This window comes from Macrobrachium nipponense, chromosome 2 (genome assembly GCF_015104395.2).
Source record: "Macrobrachium nipponense isolate FS-2020 chromosome 2, ASM1510439v2, whole genome shotgun sequence".
Lineage (NCBI taxonomy): Eukaryota > Metazoa > Arthropoda > Malacostraca > Decapoda > Palaemonidae > Macrobrachium > Macrobrachium nipponense.
This window is the reverse complement of record NC_087201.1, coordinates 95,479,102-95,491,799: the sequence shown is the minus strand read 5'-3', so window position 1 is coordinate 95,491,799 and position 12,698 is coordinate 95,479,102. Positions and strand designations below refer to the sequence as shown.

The 12,698-nt window shown below is 34.3% G+C and overlaps 1 protein-coding gene across 4 annotated transcripts in view; it reads left to right on the top strand.

The window, feature by feature from the left end:
• The window catches only part of LOC135220800 (uncharacterized), a 324,318-nt gene that overhangs the window by 102,647 nt on the left and 208,973 nt on the right, over nt 1-12,698 (top strand). The window lies entirely within an intron of this gene.

Genomic DNA, 12,698 nt, shown 5'->3' with positions numbered 1-12,698 from the left:
GTGGTTGCTTCATGCAATTAATTTCTTCTTGGTTATCATTATCATTACTTTGTATGTAATATTTATAAGCTTTGAATGGTCTTCATGATCAGCCAGCTTCAAAAAATTAATTGGTATTTGTAATTTCAAATATTATTTCTGACCCACCTTTCCTTAGAATAGGAAATTAGTAAGGTTACAGTATTTTACTATAGAAATGACATGAAATGCTCATTTGTTCTGACACCAATACCAACCTTCAGTCTTTACATAGGATTTAGCTTGTGAAACCAAGCTTGAACAACTGTTTAACTTTGAGACAAGGTCGTTAACTACTGACCACAAGGGAGAAGCCCCATCCACTCGTCTGTCCATATCCACTTTGCTTTCGTTCCAGCCGCCATTGTGTGAAGATGTTGCTGCGCTACTCTGCTCAACTGTCATTTCCTTTCCTTTGTTTTGGTCACTTAAAGAAACGAAAAAATGCTATGGGCTAGATTAAAGATCTAAAAGCAGCCACCCACACATGGTCACTGATAATTTAGTCAGAAAATAATACGTTTGGTTTTAGGAACACAGAGGCATATACGAACGGACGGTACAAAAAGGCTAGATAAAGGATTTAAGAGCGGTGAGGTCAAACACACTGGTTAAAGGCAAGTTTTTTTGAAAAAACAGTACACTTTGTATTAGTAACAACATGAAGTTTACTGAAGTGTTCAGACATGAGTGAGAAATGAACATAAGATACAGATAAGGCGAGCGTGAGAAAACAAAATAATAAATAAAAATGTGAGACTAATTAATTAGTAGTTATTTAATTTATTTTTAAGTTCCTTTATAAACATTTTACAAATATTTGGGTCCAAATAGTACAATCTTAGACTAAGATTTAGGTTTCTTTTATTAAGTGATTTGCATAATTGCTGAGTCCAGTAAATTTCTTGAAAACATAATCATTAGACCTAGCAGTTACAGAGCTATCGCCCCAATTTATACAATGAGATTTTTTGCTCAGATGAATCAATAGTGCATTTGACCTGGGCTGTTCTTACTGAATACATATGTGCTTTATTCGTACATTAAATCTGCTTGATTGACCGATATAAAAAAGACAGGCAATCCTTACAAGGAATTTTGTAAATAATGATGTTATTTGTTACCAGACTGTTCTTAACCCTCTTACGCCGAAGCCCTAAAAATCAAAACCTCTCCTGTATGCCGGCGCCGGTTTGGAGTGAGCGCGGAAGCGGAAAAAATATTTTTTTAAAAAAATCACAGCGCACTTAGTTTTAAAGATTAAGAGTTCATTTTTGGCTCATTTTTTTGTCATTGCCTGAAGTTTAGTATGCAATCATCAGAAATGAAAAATAATATCATTATCATATGTAAATAATGCGAGATATGGTAGCGAAAAAAAAAATTCATAGATAATTTTATTCAAATCACGCTGTGCAAAAAACGGTCAAAGCTAACGAGTTACTTTTTTTTCGTTGTATTGTACACTAAATTGCAATCATTTTGATATATAATACATAGTAAAACAATAAAAGCAACACCGGAAAAATGTTATCACAAAATGATTGACGAATTCGTAACGCACGGACGTAAAAAAATGTTATTTTCAAAAATTCACAGTAATTCTAAATATTGTTCTAGAGACTTCCAATTTGTTTCAAAATTAAGACAAATGATTTAATATTACGATACTGTAAGAGTTTTAGATTAGAATTGCAGATTTCGACCATTTCGGACGAGTTAAATTTGACCGAATGTCGACATTTTTATATATATATTTGTTTATATGCACATATTTCGGAGATGGGAAACGCTACAACCTTCACTTATTTTTTATTGTATTCTTCATGAATTTGCGCACATTTTGATATATGAAACTCTATAAAACGGCTAATATGAAAAGGAGCAAATATTAGGAGAATGCGATGTACGTATTTCGGAGACTTGCGGCCGCGAATCGGCGCGCGGAGTGAAGGTAAATATATTTTTCAAAAATTCACCATAAATCACAATATTGTTCTAGAGACTTCAAATTTGTTTCAAAATGAAGAAAAATGACGGAATATTACTAGGCCGTAAGAGTTTTAGCTTCCCAAAATTGCGTTTTTTTTCAACTATTTCGGTAGAGTCAAATTTGACCGAACGTGATTTTTTTTCTATTTATCGTGATTTATATGCAAATATTTCGAAAAAAGAGAAAAGCTACAACCTTCAATCATTTTTAGTTGTAGTCTACATGAAATTGCGCACATTTTCATATATAAAACTTTATGTAACAGCTAATTTTAAATGGTGCAAACATTTTGACAATCGCACAAAAAAAATTATGATTTTTTCGGAAGGGTTAACGCGCGGACGTAAGGAAAATGTTTTTTTTTTTTCATAAATTCACCATAAATCAAAATATTGTGCTAGAGACTTCCAAGTCGTTGAAAAATGAAGGTAAATGATTGAATATTATTAGAATATAAGAGTTTTAGCTTAAAATTGCGTTTTTTTACCATTTCGGTAGAGTCAAAGTTGACCGAAAGTTGAAATTTTTGCACTTAACGTTATTTATATGAAAATATTTCGAAACTGATAAAAGCTACAACCATGGGTTGTTTATTGTTGTATTGTGCATGAAATTGCGCACATTTCCATATATAAAACTTTATGTAACGGCAAATTTAAAAGGATGCAAACATTAGGACAATCGCACGAAAAAATTTATCGGAAGAGTTATCGCACGACCGTAAGGAAAAAGTTTTTTCATAAATTCACCATAAATCGAAATATTGTGCTAGAGACGTCCAATTTGTTGCAAAATGAAGGCAAATGATTGAATATTACTATAATATAAGAATTTTAGCTTAAAATTGCGTTTCCCGACCATTTCGGTAGAGTCAAAGTTGACCAAAGGTTGAAATTTTTGCACTTATCGTTATTTATATGAAAATATTTCAAAACTGATAAAAGCTACAATCATGAGTATTTTTTTGTTGTATTTTACATGACATTGCGCACATTTTCATATATAATACTTCATGTAAAGGATAATTTAAAATGGTGCAAAAATTATGTCAAAGTGACGAAATAATTTTTGAGATGTGTCACTGATACTTTTTAGTGCGATAAGAAAGAAATTCGCGCTTGCGCGCCTGCGTAGCGATTGTAAACAAAACAACGCCTTGATCCGTGAACTCCCAGCATCCCCCAAGGCGCGTGATTCAAAAGTTTTCGGCTGGTAGGCCTATAAGTATTTTTCCGCGAATTTTTAAAAAAACTTTTTTGAGCCGACGTATGATATGTCCAATCGGCATACGGGAGACATTTTGGCTAGACGTTTAATACGTCCAATTGGCGTAAGAGGGTTAATTAGCATTCCTTTTATGGTATTGTTATAAGAGAACATAACATTAACATTAAAGGGTTTAAATATTGATTTTATTGTTTCAAATCCATGAAAGTATAACAAGCTAATTACATTTTTATGGGTTTCTTTTTCATTATTAATAACACTATAAAGTTTTTTGTAAGCTTTTTGATAACATAAGTCAATTATATGAGGTGGGTAGCAGAGATCATTTCCTATCTTTTTTATGTATTCTATTTCTTGGTCAAGATATTGTGGACTCGCAATCCATAAAGCATGTAGGAACATGGAAGAAAAAATTGAAATTTTAGTTTAAGATGGTGGCCAGAATAAAAATGTAGTACATATGTTAAATTATTTGTAGGTTTTCCTATAAATACTGAATTTACATTGGAAAGACTCTATGTATTAATACATCTATGAAAGGGATAATATTGTTATTTTCAATTTCAACAGTGAATTTTATGGGTGGCACTAAATTATTTAATTTAGACAATAAATCTGTTACATTGATACCAACAGGTTAAACAGTAAAGATGCAATCTACATATCTGAACCATTTTAAGGGGACAATTGTAATATTCGGGAGGTGTTTTCTTTCACAAAATTCCATATGTAAGTTTGAAAGAAGAGGTGATAAGGGGTTACCCATGGCCATACCAAATAGCTGTTGGTAATATTCTCCATTAAAAGTAAATCTACAGTCACAAATACACAACTTAATCAATGAAATTACGTGCCTATCAGACATAAGTAACTCATGCAATACAAATTCATTACTTAAATATTTGAGTACAGGGCCAATAGGGACTTTTGTAAACAAGGAACATTCTCAAAACTGACAGAGATATCACTAGAGTTTAATATAATGTTATTTCATTTTTCCACAAGATCAAGAGAATTCTGGATGTGTGAATTAGGTACAGTTACAAATAATGGGGGATAACAATTTAGTGATATACAGTGGTACCTTGTTTGTCAAATGTTTCTAATGTCGAACTTTCCGTTTTTCGAACAAAATTTTTGAGAAAATTTTGTATCGTTTGTCGAACAAATGCTTGTACTTCGAACTGACTGATTATCTAGTTTATTCTTGTATTTGACAGTCTACTGGGTCTTACAAGTTAACCTATTAAATTTTTTTTCATTTACAATATATAGTTTAATGATAACCATATTTGATGGAATAAATAAAAGTATAAGGCATCTAATATAAAATTTAGCTTTCAATATAACATTTAGCATAAAAGATGTATAAAATCATACATAATCGTGTTGACATCACGCCCAGCTGACTTGAGACTGATCGAGGGATCATTGATATACAGTGGTACCTCGAGATACGAAATTAATCCGTTCCGAGGTGGCTTTCGTATCATGAGCTTTTTGTATCTTGAACCGTATTTCACATGTAAAATGGCTAATCCGTTCCAAGCCCTACAAAAACACCCCAGTAAATTTTATAATAAAGCTAAATTGACCAATAAACAATGAAATACTACAACAATTTGGACAATTCAATACCTAACTTAATACGTACTAGTACTAATATGTATGTACCTGTAAATAAAGTGTATTAGTGTACATGGTATACAAGAAATACTGTACGTACATACGTACGTATGTAGTAAAATGTGGAAGCTTACCTTTCGAGTGAGGCTATCTCCGAAAGTGGCGACAGAGGAGGAGGACAAATGGCAGAAAACTTCTTATAGTACGTACACTTAACTTTACGAAACAAATTAAAAAATGTCAGGAAATGTAAACTAAACTTTACAAAACACATTAACAAAACTGTAACATGTAACTTTACAAAAAACTTAAAATTAATTTTTTTTTTCTTTTTTTCTTTTTTTACAAAATTTCAATTTCTTCACCACTTTTAACTTTGTTTTTTCGTAGTATCAATTGGATCTTCCTTTTTGCTTACTCCTGCTAGTAGTAAAGGCCTCTTAAAAAAATATTATCCAAGGAAGATTGCTTCTGCCTGGTTTTCAAAATGCTCCTGAAACGACTCAGACAAACATCATCGAACTACACAAGCCTTTTTGGGGTGTCTCTTTTCAACAAATGATTGCACCTTATGAAAAGCAGCTAGAGCATCCTTAATTTCTGCCATTGTCATAGGGTGGTCGTCCTCCTCCTCACCGCTGCTAGAGAACTCTTCTTGAACGACGTTATGTTGCTTGGCCTCCAACTTCTTCAGGTCATCCGTCATAAGCTCCTCTTGGTGCTCCTTGTGAAGGTCATTGATGTCGTCCTCGTCGACAACCAGCCCGATGGACTTGCAGAGTGCAACGATCTCGTCAAGATCTGGTTGCAAAACAGTTTCAGGATTGTCAACTGTTCTGAATCTGCAGCACCAGCTTCGCCCATGTCAAATCCCTCGAAGTCTCAGGCAGATACGTATGAGGCCAGAGTTTCCTCCATGAAGAATTCAAGGTTCGCCTCGAAACCTCCTGCCAAGCTTGATCGATGATTCGGGTGCATATCACGATATCGAAATGCTCCTTCCAAAATTCATGCAAGGTGAGGTTTGTGGTATCGGTGATGTTGAAACATCTCTTGAAAAGATATTTCGTATACAGCTTCTTGAAGTTCGATATCACTTGCTGGAGGAGAGGGGTGGTGTTAGGCGGAAGTTAAAGAACCTTGATGAAAGAATACTCCACTAGGATATCTTCCTCGAGGCCAGGAGGGTGAGCAGGGGCATTTTCCAACAACAGCAGACATTTCAGAGGGAGGCGCTTCTCTTTCAAGAATTTCTTCACTGTCGGGCCGAAGCACAGATTTACCCACTCCGTGAACAAAAGTCTCGTTACCCAAGCTTTCGCATTAGCCCTCCACATTACTGGAAGCTTCTCCTTAAGCACTTTGTGGGCCTTGAAGGCTCGAGGAGTCTCCGAATGATAGACAAGTAGGGGCTTCACCTTGCAATCCCCACTGGCGTTCGAACAAAGTGCAAGCGTAACCCTGTCTTTCATAGGCTTATGCCCTGGTAGCTTCTTCTCTTCCTGCGTGATGTACGTCCAACGAGGCATTTTTTTCCAAAAAAGGCTAGTTTCATCACAGTTGAAGACTTGCTGAGAACTGTAGCCTTCCTTGATTGTCATCTCGTCGAACGTCTTAATTAAGGCTTGGGCCGCTTTTGTGTCCGAGCTGGCCGCCTCCCCATGCCGCACCACCGAATGGATGCCAGTCCGTTTACGGAATTTTCCGAACCACCCATGAGAAGCCTTGAACTCTGGGATTGGCTTCGATGTCCCTTCTCCTCCGTTGTCTTCGGCCTGGGCAATCAAATCGCTGAAAATAGCGCTGGCCTTGTGGGAGATTGCCGTCTCGGTTATCGTATCACCAGCGATTTCTGTCTTTTATCCAGACAAGAAGCAGCCTTTCCATCTCATCGTGCACGTGGCTCCTCTTGCTAGACAAAGTAGTCACGCCCTTGGAAGGTATAGCTGCTTTGATGGCATCCTTCTGCTTAAGGATGGTGCCTATTGTCGACAGATTTCGGCCGTATTCCTTGGCGATCACACTCAATCACATGCCAGCTTCATACTTTTTTATTATCCATATTTTTGTCTCCAAAGAAAGCATCCTCTTTCCTACTTCAACTTTCTTGGGACCCATGACTACGTATATACTTTACATAATTAAGTATGTAGTATGGATATGTATGAAGTAAAGTTCTCACGCAACACGATAAAGTAGTTCTACAACGAAATCACTAATGAATTTATGTTAGTAAACGAATTCATAAAGAATGAACAAATTCCGCGTGCTTACAATACTGATGATGCCACCAAGTGGCCGAAAAAGCACGCCGCTACGTACGATGCATGATCATGGGATCATGGGAAAGATGCTGACCAATAGGAGAGCAGGATCTTATGGCAGTGACTAGCATCAGAAACCAATGGGAGAGCAGGAGGATGGTGGCGAGTCTACTAAGTTGGCAGCGCGCGAGTTTTAAAATTTTTCTCGGTGGTCCGGGCGAATCTCGGGACTTTACAGCAACAACCTTTCGTATCTTGAACAATTTTCGTATGTAGAGCAAATAAAATCTTCATATTTGCTTTCGTATCTCGAGTTTTTCGTAAGTTGAGCCTTTAGTATGTCGAGGTACCACTGTATTGAGAAGAGAAGGAGAGGAGAGAGAGTTAAAATATTGTATGTGTGTAAAAGCATTAACAATTCACATGAAAAGGGAATTTCCCTATAAATTTAACTTAATGATAAAATATGAAAACTATCAAATGCAATAGAGAAAAAAAAAGCAAAAGGAAAAAGTCTTAATTGAGCCAGTTTCGGTGCGCTGAGTGAAGACGGTCTAGTTGAACAATATAGTAAATGAAAGAACAAGGCTTTTCACAATAAAATTTAGCATATCATTGTGGTGATACAGAGGTAACTTGAGGTAGAAGGAGGGAGCATTTAGATTTTTGGGGAATAATGAATTAATGATTTTAAGTTATTGTGTGTCATGTTGTTGTTGATGAGAGAAGAGACAGTGAAATCGTTACTATAATATGTAAGTAAAAGCAGTACCAATTCACATAAAAATAAGATGTTATTTCACAATAAATTTAACAATGATAAAACATGAAAACAAATGCAATACAGAAAAAAAAGAACAAGTAAAAAAGTTTTCATTGAGCCAGTGTTCGGTGCACCGAGTGAGACTGTCTAGTTGGACAATATTAACAAAATAGTAAATGAAAGAATAAAGCTTTCTGCAATAAAATTTAGCATAAATGATTAACAAGATCATTCGTCATTGCGGTGATACACAGCTAACTTGAGGTAGGGGGAGGGAGCGTTTATATTTTTGAGGAATAATGAATGAATGATTTCAAGTTATCACGCGTCGTGGTATTGTTGAGGAGAGAAGAGGAAACAGTAAAATCTACTATAATATGTAAGTAAAAGCAGTACCAATTTACTTGAAAATAAAACTTTATTTCACAATAAATTTAACATAATGATAAAAGATGAAAACAATCAAATGCAATACAGAAAAAAAAAAAAAAAGCTTGCTCAAGTCAGTGTTTGGTGTGTTTTTTGAGAAGAGGAGAGGGAGAGAGGAGAGAGAGGGAGAGGACTTGAGAGAGAGAGAGAGAGAGAGAGGACGAGCGAGAGAGAGAGAGAGAGAGAGAGAGAGAGAAATCCCACTGACGTATCAGCTGGGCTGGGATAATCATTCGCCCATTTCTTTCACCTAAACTCGATCTGCCCAAATCACTTATTTTTGTTACAGTAAAATACCAATCTAGTGACAATTACTTTTTACTACTTTATTACAACTGTAAAAGTAACTCAGCTCTGTAATAAACAAACTAACGCAACTTTCAGCTTATGTATGCTTTTGATTGTTTGTTTAGACGGCTTCCTTGGGAAAAGTTATTTTATCTCTTTCTTTTTCTTGCATTCTTGACTTATTACTTATTTGTTTGCAAAATCCTCATGTTTGTTTTAAAAATCTGCCGTTTGCCAACAGTATGTTGATGTATTGTAGCATAATAAATCTCTTTCGTGCATGTAAGATCCAAGTGTAAACACACTGATTATTCTCTCTCTCTCTCTCTCTCTCTCTCTCTCTCTCTCAGACACAATCAGACACACACACTATCAATTCCTTTGATTATCCTTGTACCTAATATGTGAATAAAATTGATTTTGTTATCAACCTTGTATACTGCAACCAGTTTGCTCAAAGGGTTCCCGTCTCTCCTCCCTCCATTCCTCAGCTGGCCAGCACCATTTTTACCAAACAGTTCGTAAATTGTACACAGAAAAAAAAAGAAGAAAATTTTACTTCATGTAACGTACTGTTTCATTACTTTACACTTAATTTAACTTTGAACACATTAAATATAGAAAAAAAATGTGAAAATGGGGACTTTTTTGGGTTGGTTGGAACGAATTATCCTGATACCCTTTATTTCTTATGGGGATATTTGTTTCATATTTTGAACAGATCGTACTCCGAACAGCCTTCTGGAGTGGATTAGGTTGGAAGTACAAGGTACTACTGTATTTGGAGAGTTTATAAGCCGTTGACCCTACAGTACTAATAATTAGCTGCATAAGGTTGTTTTCCTTATGAGTGTTAATTATGCCATATAAATAAGGTAATGAGGGACATGTTACAGTTAATTTACACAACAATTCTTTTTGATCTTAAAGAACATGGGCTAATAGTTACATACTGGAGGAAATTCAAGTAATGGAGGAAGTGTTATGTTTACATATATTGACTTATAAGTGTTACCTTTAATTAGTATTTTCTTTATTGAATTGATATTGTTGCTGTTTACATTAACCCTTAAACGCTGAGCCGGTATTTCCGAGTGTCTCCTGTATGCTGGCGGCGTTCAAGAGTGAGCGCCGAAGGGGAAAAAAGTTTTTTTTTTTTAATTATTAATCACAGCACGCTTAGTTTTCAAGATTAAAGAGTCCATGCAATCATGAGAAATGAAAAAAATATCATATATAAATATTGGAATATATGACAGCACGAAAAAAAATGTCAAAAATACAGTAATTGTATACAAATTGCGCTGTGAGCAAAACGGTTAAAGCTAATGAGTCAATTCTTTTCCGTTGTATTGTACACTAAATTGCGATGATTTTGGTATATAACAAATTGTAAAACGATTAAAGCAACATAGAGAAAATATTATCACATATGATGCATGAATTCGTGATGCGCCTGTGTAAAAAAAAAAGTTGTTTTCAAACATTCACCATAAATCCAATTTGTTGCTAAGTGAAGGTAAATGATTGAATATTACTAGCCTTTAAGTATTGTAGCTTACAATTCTAGTTTTCGACTATTTTGGTCGAGTTAAATTGACCGAAGGTCGAATTTTTTCTATTTACGTATCGTTATTTATATGAAAATATTTCAAAACTGATAAAATCTACAACCATGAGTTATTTTTTTTTTATTCTACATGAAATTGCGCACATTTTCATATACAAAACTTTATGTAACGGCTAATGAAAAACGGTGCAAACATTACGACAATCAGATGAAAGAATTTCTGGTTTTTTTCGGCCGAGTTACCACGCGGACGTAGGGAAAAAGTTTTTTAAAAAATTCACCATAAATCGAAATGTTGTGCTAGAGCCTTCCAATTTGTTGCAAAATGAAGGTAAATGATTGAATGTTACTAGAACATAAGAGTTTTAGCTTACAATTGCATTTTTCTACCATTTCGGTGGAGTCAAAGTTGACCTAAGGTTGATATTTTGGCACTTATCGTTATTTATATGAAAATATTTCAAAACTGATAAAAGCTACAACCATGGGTTTTTTTGTTGTTGTATTTTTCATGAAATAATACACATTTTCATTTATAAAACTTTATGTAACGACTAATATAAAATGGTGCAAACATTACAACAGTCGGACAAAAGAATGTCTGATTTTTTCGGCAGTTACCGCATGGACATAAGGAAAAAGTTTTTTTCAAAGATTCACCATAAATCGAAATATTGTGCTAGAGACTTCCAATTTGTTGCAAAATGAAGGTAAATGATTGAATATTACTAGAATGTAATTGTTTTAGCTTACAATTGTGTTTTTCGACCATTTCGGTAGAGTCAAATTCGAAGGTTGAAATTTTGGCACTTGTCGTTATTCATATGAAAATATTTCAAAACTGATAAAAGCTACAACCATGGGTTGTTTGTTGTATTCTACATGAAATTGCACACACTTACATATTTAAAACTTTATGTAACAGCTAATATAAAACAGTGCAAACATTGTGACAAACACTACAAACTGACGGAAGAATTTCTGATTTTTTTGGCAGAGTTACCGCAGACGTAGGGAAAAAGTTTTTTAAAAATTTCACCATAAATCAAAATATTGTGCTAGAGACTTCCAATATGTTGCAAAATGAAGGTAAATGATTGAATATTACTAGAATGTAAGAGTTTTAGCTTACAATTGAGTTTTTCTACCATTTCAGTCGAGTCAAAGATGACCAAAGGTTGAAATTTTGGCACTTATCGTTATTTATATGAAAATATTTCAAAACTGATAAAAGCTACAACCATGGGTTGTTTTTTGTTGTATTCTACATGAAAATGTGTACATTTTCACATATAAAACTTTATGTAACGGCTAGTATAAAACGGTGCAAACATTACGACAATCTGACGAAAGAATTTTTATTTTTTCAGCAGTTGCCACGCTGACGTAAGGGAAAAGTTTTTTAAAAAATTTACCATAAATCAAAATATTGTGCTAGAGACTTCCAATATGTTGCAAAATGAAGATAAATGATTGAATATTACTAAAATGTAAGAGTTTTAGCTTACAATTGTGTTTTTCGACCATTTTGGTTGAAATTTTGGCACATCGTTATTTATATGAAAATATTTCAAAATTGATAAAAGCTACAACCATGGGTTGTTTTTTGTTGTATTTTACATGAAATTGTGCACATTTTCATATATAAAACTCTATGTAACGGCTAATATAAAACGGTGCAAAAATTACAACAAAGTGACAAAATAATTTCTGAGATGTGTCGCTGATGCTTTTTAGTGCAAGAAGAAAGAAATTCGTGCATGTGCGCCTGGGTAACGCTTGTAAACAAAACTACAGCTTTATCCGTGAACTCCCAGCATCCCTCAAGGCGAGTGATTCAAAATTTTTCGCCAAGTAGGCCTATAACTATTTTTCTGCGAATTAAGCACCCAGCAGACAATTTTCGTCGACGTTAAATACATCTAATAGGCGTTTAAGGGTTGATACCAATATTTGAAAATTATTATGCAAATCATTTATTTACAACACAAAAAATTGGTACTGTAAATTATTATTTTATCATAAACTGTAGTAGTAACCTTCAAGATATATACATACATTTCTAACACTTCCAGCCAAAACAGGGGGAGAGAGTTACCACTGTGACATATGTATCTTGTGGGGCAAGAGAGAGTTATCCTTATTTAAAAGAATGAAATAGAAAGATTACTATTATATTTCTTTAAAATACTATCACATATGAATTTTGTAATTACAGTTATTAATATTATTATTATTATTTGAAAATAATAATAAACATACAAGTACCATAAAAATTCTCATCTCAGTAGAGAGAGAGAGAGAGAGAGAGTTACAAGGCTTAGGATGTCTCCCAGGTTGGTTTTCATTTAATGTAAATAGGTTACTGTCTGCTTTTGATAGGCCTTTCAGTATTTGGAATGTTTCTATTAGTTGTCCTCACAATCGCCGTGTTTCTAAGTCGTACACGTTCATGCTTTCTAGTTGTCTTTGGTGACCTATTTGCCTGATGGATGGAATTAACTTTGTACCCCTTCTAAT